Source organism: Apodemus sylvaticus, chromosome X (genome assembly GCF_947179515.1).
Source record: "Apodemus sylvaticus chromosome X, mApoSyl1.1, whole genome shotgun sequence".
Taxonomy (NCBI): Eukaryota; Metazoa; Chordata; class Mammalia; order Rodentia; family Muridae; genus Apodemus; species Apodemus sylvaticus.
Window position 1 is genome coordinate 83568918 of NC_067495.1, and position 9625 is coordinate 83578542.

Sequence of the window (9625 nt, forward strand, 5' to 3'; positions counted from 1 at the left end):
AGGCAATAACTATGTAATTATAGAAAATAAACGTAGCATTCCCAGTTGGTTTTTGCTAGAGCAGTTGCAACTAGAATTCGCAAAAATGAATTATAGTTATATGCACATATTTTGATTTTCTAAATTAGAAATAATAGTATCATTTATCTGTAAAAATTAATTAAGTTTTCTAGAATCAACACCATTTTGTGGTAGAGGTAGAAATTGAGGACATCAAGAACAAATCTTTATAATTTGATGTGTATAAAAATATAAAATTATTTTTTAAGACATTACCCTTTTGATGATATAAATAATAGATATGTTTGTACATCTGAATGTTTTTATATAGTCTGTTTGTGATACAAACTTTATGTTCCTTGCCTTAAGGGATCTTGCCCAGGCACCTTTTTAAAGATTAATTATATATATAAGTATATTGTAGTTGTTTTCAGACACACCAGAAGAGGTCATCAGATCTCAATATAGGTGGTTGTGAGCCACCATGTGATTGCTGGGATATGAACTCCCATATTCTATGAATAAGGGCCTAGCCTTCAATGGGCTCGGCCTTTAATGGCTGAGCCATCTCTCCAGGCTCACAACTATAAAATATAAGAGTTTGGATCTCAGCACCCGTGGCTGTCTCTCCAGCCTTTGGAATAGCTTTCAAATATCTAAAGGACAGTCATTTAGAGAACATATCCTTTGAAATTTGCATTACATTTGTGTAAACAATTGTAAAAATTAAAAATTAGCAGTATTAAAAATGGAACAATTTTAAGCAATGGCAAACCATATATATATATATATATATATATATATATATATATATATATATATATATATAAATGCATATCTAAAAAACATTATTAATCTATCTTGAGGACAAGATATATAATATATATATATATATATTAGCATCTTAGAAATAGATGTTACTGCACCCAAGTGCTGAAGCAGGGAAAACTTAAAGGAATAGACGTGTGATCTAATTATATAAACTTTAGTCCCGTAGTTGCTGTATTTATTCATGGAGTGTATTTATAGAACTATAAAGCAAATTGCAACAACTTATTTTTTGGATAACAATTATTAAATTTGCCTAAAAAGGCTTGCCATGTAATAAATCAACCATCAATAATAATTAATTTGATTGCTGCTTGAAGCAAGGAATAAATGTTTTATTAGGCTCTTAAAACATTTCTTTGAGGACTGTGGGGCGGCGGCGGCGGCGGCGGCAGCAGCAGCAGTGGCTGCTCCAGCTGAAGGGCCATCAGCAGTGGAACCAAGGCGTCACAGGGACCAGTTAGGCCCTGCGCCCACGACCACTGACCTTCGCTGACCAGCCGGGCAGCAAGCAGCTGCAGTTGTGCGGCGCCTTTCCTGCACGGAGGCCACTTCAGAACTCGGCCTCCCACCAGTCAGGAGAGGAGTATCCATCTTGGTTCCGTACTCCAGGAATCGGACAGACTGAGGTACACAAACATAATCCGAGGCCAACACCGCGGTGGTCTGAGCCCGACGGGCGTTGGCCTGCACCCAGGCCCTGGGCGGGTCGGGGGGCCATCGGGGTGCCAACCCAGCCAGGAGGTTTTTTGCCCAGACCTGCGAGCGCGCCGCCGCCATTTTGCCTGCAGGACGACAGAGAGCTCAGGCGGGCAGACCTGTAACAGGCATAGCCTAAGGCTAACAAAGCGGGGGTCCAGGCCCCAAAAGGCACAGGACTGACCCCAAGAACTGGGCGGCTTGGTGGGCAATCTGTGAGTCAACCCGCCCAGGTGATTGTTAGCAAAGCAGACTCTCCCGGCGCTTTCAGGGAGCGCGGGCGCGCACGCCCGCCATCCTAGTCACCTGGCAAACCCAATTAACAGTCATAGCTCTAGGGGAACTTTGCTCGGACCTTGGCCTCCCAGGCTTTTGCCTGGACTCAGGGACTGGGCGGCCAGGCTAACCTTGTGTGCGACAGCCCGGTTGGCAGATCGGCTGCCCAGCGGAGTGAGCGGAACACAGGGGAGGTCACAGTAGCATACACCTTCCGCACTCCCTGGGAGTGCACACAGGCTCCATCTGCTCCACAGACACAATCTGGGGCAAGGCCTCAGGCAGAAGCCCTTAGCTCTACTCTCTCGGCTTCCGGATCCAGATCAGTCTGGGCGGCAGCATTACATCTCCAAGTCCTGCAAGTGGCTAGCTGGGCTTCCGGGCGGCCAGCTGGGAGAAGTCAGTGTGCTCCAGTGAATCCAGCGGGCCCCAGCGGGAGCCTTCGGGTGCCTGCTTTGGGATCTGAACAGCCTGGGCAGCAGCACACTGTCTACAAGCAGTGCAGGAGGTAAGCTGTGCACCAGAGGCCAACTGGGAAGGGGCAGCTTGCACTGGTGAGTCCAGCACTGACAAGATAAACTAACACCAGTGAGATCTAGATGGCAAAAGGCAAACGCAGGAACGTCACTAACAGAAATCAAGGCAATATGGCAACATCTGAACCCAATTCTCCTCTACCAACATGTCCTGGATACCCCATCACACCAGTAAAACAAGATTTGGATTTAAAATCACTGGTCATGATGCTGGTACAGGAACACATGAAGGTCATACATAAAGAAATTCAGGAGAAAATGGATCAAAAGTTAGAAGCCCTTGCAAGGGAAACACAAAAATCATTGAAAGAAATCCAGGAGAATACAAAAGCCAACAAGGAGGAAATGCAAAAAACACTTAAAGAAATACAGGAGAACTTTGCTCAACAGGCTGAGGTCATGAAAGTCGAAACACAAAAATCTCTTAAAGAAATACAGGAGAACTTTGGTCAACAGGCTGAGCTCATGAAAGAGGAAACACAAAAATCTCTTAAAGAATTACAGGAAAACACAAACATGCAAGTGAAGGAGCTAAGCAAAACCATCCAGGATCTAAAATCAGAAGTAGAAACAACTAAGAAAACTCAAAGGGAGACAACTTTGGAGATAGAAAGCCTTGGGAAGAAATCAGGGGACAGAGATGCAAATATCAACAACAGAATACAAGAGATAGAAGAAAGAATCTCAGATGCTGAAGATTCCATAGAAACCATGGACTCAACAGTTAAAGAAAATGCAAAATGCAAAAAGCTTGTAACCCAAAATATCCAGGAAATCCAGGACACAATGAGAAGACCAAACCTAAGGATTATAGGCATAGATGAGAGTGAAGATTTACAACTTAAAGGGCCAGCAAATATCTTCAATAAAATTATGGAAGAAAACTTCCCTAACCTAAAGAGAGAGATGCCCATGAATATACAAGAAGCCTACAGAACTCCAAACAGACTGGACCAGAACAGAAATACTTCCCGTCACATAATAATCAAAACACCAAATGTTCTAAACAAAGAAAGAATACTAAAGGCAGTAAGAGAAAAAGGCCAAGTAACATATAAAGGAAGACCTATCAGAATCACAGCAGACTTTTCACCTGAGACTATGAAGGCTAGAAGGTCCTGGGCAGATCTCATGCAGACTCTAAGAGAACACAAATGCCAACCAAAACTACTATATCCAGCAAAACTCTCAATCACCATAGATGGAGAAACTAAGATATTTCATGACAAAACCAAGTTTACCCAATATCTATCCACAAACCCAGCCCTAAAAAGGATAATAGGAGGACAACACCAATACAAGGAGGGAAACTTCACCCTGGAAAAAGCAAGATAGTAACCTTTCATCAAACCCAAAAGAAGTTAAGCATTCAAATTTAAAAAATAACGTCAAAAATGATAGGAAGTAACAATCACTATTCCTTAATATCTCTTAACATCAATGGACTTAATGACCCAATAAAAAGACACAGACTAACTGAATGGATACGTAAACAGGACCCTACATTTTGCTGCTTACAGGAAACACACCTCAGGGTCAAAGACAAACACTACCTTAGAGTAAAAGGCTGGAAGACAATTTTACAAGCAAATGGTCTCAGGAAACAAGCTGGAGTAGCCATTTTAATATCAGATAAAATTGACTTTCAACCCAAAGTCATCAAAAGAGACCCTGAGGGACACTTCTTGCTGGTCAAAGGAAAAATACAAAAAGAAGAACTGTCAATCCTGAACATCTATGCCCCAAATGCAAGGGCACCCTCTTTCGTAAAAGAAACTTTATTAAGGCTCAAAGCACACATTGCACCTAACACAATAATTGTGGGTGACTTCAACACTGCACTTTCCTCAATGGACCGATCAGGAAAACAGAAACTAAACAGGGACACAATGAAACTAATTGAAGCTTTGGACCAATTAGATTTAACAGATATATATAGAACATTCTATCCTAAAACAAAAGAATATACCTTTTTCTCAGCACCTCATGGTACCTTCTCCAAAATCGACCATATAATTGGTCACAAGACAGACCTCAACAAATATAAGAAGATCGAACTAATCCCATGCCTCCTATCTGATCACTATGGAGTAAAAGTGGTCTTCAATAGCAACAGAAACAACAGAAAGCCCACATACACGTGGAAACTGAACAATACTCTACTCAATGATACCTTGGTCAAGGAAGAAATAAAGAAAGAAATTAAAGACTTTTTAGAACACAATGAAAATGAAAACACAACATACCCAAATCTATGGGACACAATGAAAGCAGTGCTAAGAGGAAAACTCATAGCCCTGAGTGCCTCCAAAAAGAAAATGGAGAGAGCATACATTACCAGCTTAATGACACACCTGAAAGCCCTGGAACAAAAAGAAGCTATTTCGCCCAGGAGGAGTAGAAGGCAGGAAATCATCAAACTCAGGGCCGAAATCAATCAAGTAGAAACAAAGAGAACCATACAAAAAATCAACAATACCAGGAGCTGGTTCTTTGAGAAAATCAACAAGATAGATAAACCCTTAGCCAGAATGACCAAAGGGCACAGAGAAAGTATCCAAATTAACAAACTTAGAAATGAAAAGGGAGATATAACAACGGAAACTGAGGAAATCCAAAAAATCATCAGATCCTACTACAAGAGCCTATACTCAACACAACTGGAGAATCTGGAGGAAATGGACAATTTCCTTGACAGATACCAAATACCAAAATTAAATCAGGACCAACTAGACCATCTAAACAGTCCCATAATGCCTAAAGAAATAGAAGGAGTCATAGAAAGTCTTCCAACCAAAAAAAGCACAGGACCAGATGGCTTCAGTGCAGAATTCTACCAGACCTTCAAAGAAGAGTTAACACCAATACTCTTCAAACTATTCCACAAAATAGAAACAGAAGGAACACTACCCAATTCCTTCTACGAAGCCACAATTACGCTGATACCAAAGCCACACAAAGATCCAACAAAGAAAGAGAACTTCAGACCAATTTCCCTTATGAACATCGATGCAAAAATACTCAATAAAATTCTTGCCAACCGAATCAAAGAACACATCAAAACGATCATCCACCATGATCAAGTAGGCTTTATCCCGGGAATGCAGGGTTGGTTCAATATACGGAAATCCATCAATACAATCCACTACATAAACAAACTCAAAGAACAAAACCACATGGTCATTTCATTGGATGCTGAAAAAGCATTTGACAAAATTCAGCATCCCTTCATGCTTAAAGTCTTGGAGAGAACAGGAATTCAAGGCCCATACCTAAACATAGTAAAAGCAATATACAGCAAACCGGTAGCCAGCATCAAACTAAATGGAGAGAAACTTGAAGCAACCCCACTGAAATCAGGGACCAGACAAGGCTGCCCCCTTTCTCCTTATCTTTTCAATATTGTACTTGAGGTACTAGCTCGGGCAATTCGACAACATAAGGAGATCAAAGGGATACAAATTGGAAAGGAAGAAGTCAAACTATCATTATTTGCAGACGACATGATCGTCTACCTAAGTGACCCAAAGAACTCCACTAGAGAGCTCCTACAGCTGATAAACAACTTCAGCAAAGTGGCAGGTTATAAAGTCAACTCAAGCAAATCAGTGGCCTTCCTATACTCAAAGGATAAGCAGGCTGAGAAAGAAATTAGGGAAATGACCCCCTTCACAATAGCCACAAACAGTATAAAGTATCTTGGGGTGACTCTTACCAAACATGTGAAAGATCTGTATGACAAGAACTTCAAGACTCTGAAGAAGGAAATGGAAGAAGACCTCAAAAAATGGGAAAACCTCCCATGCTCATGGATCGGTAGAATCAATATAGTTAAAATGGCCATTTTGCCTAAAGTACTATACAGATTCAATGCAATACCCATCAAAATCCCAACTCAATTCTTCACAGAGTTACAAAGAGCAATTATCAAATTCATCTGGAACAACAAAAAACCCAGGATAGCTAAAACTATTCTCAGCAACAAAAGGAAATCTGGGGGAATCAGTATCCCTGACCTCAAGCAATACTACAGAGCAATAGTGCTAAAAACTGCATGGTGTTGGTACAGTGACAGGCAGGAGGATCAATGGAACAGGATTGAAGATCCAGAAATGAACCCACACACCTATGGCCACTTGATCCTCGACAAAGAGGCTGAAAACATCCAATGGAAAAAAGATAGCCTTTTCAACAAATGGTGCTGGTTCAACTGGAGGTCAGCATGCAGAAGAATGCGAATTGATCCATCCTTGTCTCCTTGTACTAAGCTCAAATCCAAATGGATCAAGGACCTCCACATAAAGCCAGACACTCTGAAGCTAATAGAAAAAAAACTGGGGAAGACCCTTGAGGACATCGGTACAGGGAGAAAGTTCCTGAACAGAACACCAATAGCGTATGCTCTAAGAGCAAGAATTGACAAATGGGACCTCATAAAATTACAAAGTTTCTGTAAGGCAAAGGACACCATCAAGAGGACAAATCGGCAACCAACAAATTGGGAAAAGATCTTCACCAATTCTACATCAGACAGAGGGCTAATATCCAATATATATAAAGAACTCAAGAAGTTAGACTCCAGAAAACCAAACAACCCTATTAAAAAATGGGGTACAGAGTTAAACAAAGAATTCTCCCCTGAAGAACTTCGGATGGCGGAGAAGCATCTTAAAAAATGCTCAACTTCATTAGTCATTAGGGAAATGCAAATCAAAACAACCCTAAGATTTCATCTTACACCAGTCAGAATGGCTAAGATTAAAAATTCAGGAGACAGCAGGTGTTGGAGAGGGTGTGGAGAAAGAGGAACACTCCTCCACTGCTGGTGGGGTTGCAAATTGGTACAACCACTCTGGAAATCAGTCTGGCGGTTCCTCCGAAAACTGGGCACCTCACTTCCAGAAGATCCTGCTATACCACTCCTGGGCATATACCCAGAAGACTCCCCACCATGTAATAAGGATACATGTTCTACTATGTTCATAGCAGCCCTATTTGTAATTGCCAGATGCTGGAAAGAACCCAGGTATCCCTCAACAGAAGAGTGGATGCAAAAAATGTGGTATATCTACACAATGGAGTACTATTCAGCCATTAGAAACAATGAATTCATGAAATTCTTAGGCAAATGGATGGAGCTAGAGAATATCATACTAAGTGAGGTAACCCAGACTCAAAAGGTGAATCATGGTATGCACTCACTAATAAGTGGATATTAACCTAGAAAACTGGAATACCCAAAACATAATCCACACATCAAATGAGGTACAAGAAGAAAGGAGGAGTGGCCCCTGGTTCTGGAAAGACTCAGTGAAACAGTATTCAGCAAAACCAGAACGGGGAAGTGGGAAGGGGTGGGTGGGAGGACAGGGGAAGAGAAGGGGGCGTACGGGACTTTCGGGGAGTGGGGGGGGGCTAGAAGAGGGGAAATCATTTGAAATGTAAATAAATTATATCGAATAAAAAAAAAACATTTCTTTGAAATATCTCCATAACATTTTAACAACACATCAATATCTTTATTGAAGGATGTAAAAACTTTATTTTAAGAGCAAAAAAAAAATGTGCTTCTATATTAATGTTACTTTTGCCAAGGAGTGGCAGTGAACATATATCATAAACAGATGATTATAGCAACTGTTTATTTGTAAAATTATCTCTCCTTTGCCAGTTGATTTACATCTGACTTGAAAATAGGTTTAAGTCCTTCTGTGGCTTGCTTAAAGAGATGTCTTAGCAAATTAATTTATTTTAATAACCTTTGAAAATTATTTATTTAAAAAGTTTTAAAAAACCCAAAAGCAAAGGCCTGTTTTTCTATAAACAAAACATTTTTATAAACAAACATTTTTATAAAACAAAAGAAATTTCTATAAATAAAATATATTAAAAAATCTAAGATCTCAGCTTCTTGTACTAAAGCAGAGACAAAACACTCCTTCTCACATAAGGCAAGGCTGTATTTGAATTGTATTTTGACTCATATCTGTATGAATCTGCCAAATTTCTTGGCCAGAAACTCATGCTTTTTTCTTTTCTTTCTTTTTTTTTTTTTTTACATTTTTTATTCGATATAATTTATTTACATTTCAAATGATTTCCCCTTTTCTAGCCCCCCCCCACTCCCCGAAAGTCCCGTAAGCCCCCTTCTCTTCCCCTGTCCTCCCTCCCACCCCTTCCCAGTTCCCCGTTCTGGTTTTGCCAAATACTGTTTCACTGAGTCTTTCCAGAACCAGGGACCACTCCTGCTTTCTTCTTGTATCTCATTTGATGTGTGGATTATGTTTTGGGTATTCCAGTTTTCTAGGTTAATAACCACTTATTAGTGAGTGCATACCATGATTCACCTTTTGAGTCTGGGTTACCTCACTTAGTATGATGTTCTCTAGCTCCATCCATTTGCCTAAGAATTTCATGAATTCATTGTTTCTAATGGCTGAATAGTACTCCATTGTGTAGATATACCACATTTTTTGCATCCACTCTTCTGTTGAGGGATACCTGGGTTCTTTCCAGCATCTGGCAATTATAAATAGGGCTGCTATGAACATAGTAGAGCATGTATCCTTATTACATGGTGGGGAATCCTCTGGGTATATGCCCAGGAGTGGTATAGCAGGATCTTCTGGAAGTGAGGTGCCCAGTTTTCGGAGGAACCGCCAGACTGATTTCCAGAGTGGTTGTACCAATTTGCAACCCCACCAGCAGTGGAGGAGTGTTCCTCTTTCTCCGCACCCTCTCCAACACCTGCTGTCTCCTGAATTTTTAATCTTAGCCATTCTGACTGGTGTAAGATGAAATCTTAGGGTTGTTTTGATTTGCATTTCCCTAATGACTAATGAAGTTGAGCATTTTTTAAGATGCTTCTCCGCCATCCGAAGTTCTTCAGGTGAGAATTCTTTGTTTAACTCTGTACCCCATTTTTAAATAGGGTTGTTCGGTTTTCTGGAGTCTAACTTCTTGAGTTCTTTATATATATTGGATATTAGCCCTCTATCTGATGTAGGATTGGTGAAGATCTTTTCCCAATTTGTTGGTTGCCGATCTGTCCTCTTGATGGTGTCCTTTGCCTTACAGAAACTCTGTAACCTTATGAGGTCCCATTTGTCAATTCTTGCTCTTAGAGCATACGCTACTGGTGTTCTGTTCAGAAACTTTCTCCCTGTACCGATGTCCTCAAGGGTCTTCCCCAGTTTCTTTTCTATTAGCTTCAGAGTGTCTGGCTTTATGTGCATGTCCTTGATCCATTTGGATTTGAGCTTAGTACAAGGAGACAAGGATGGATC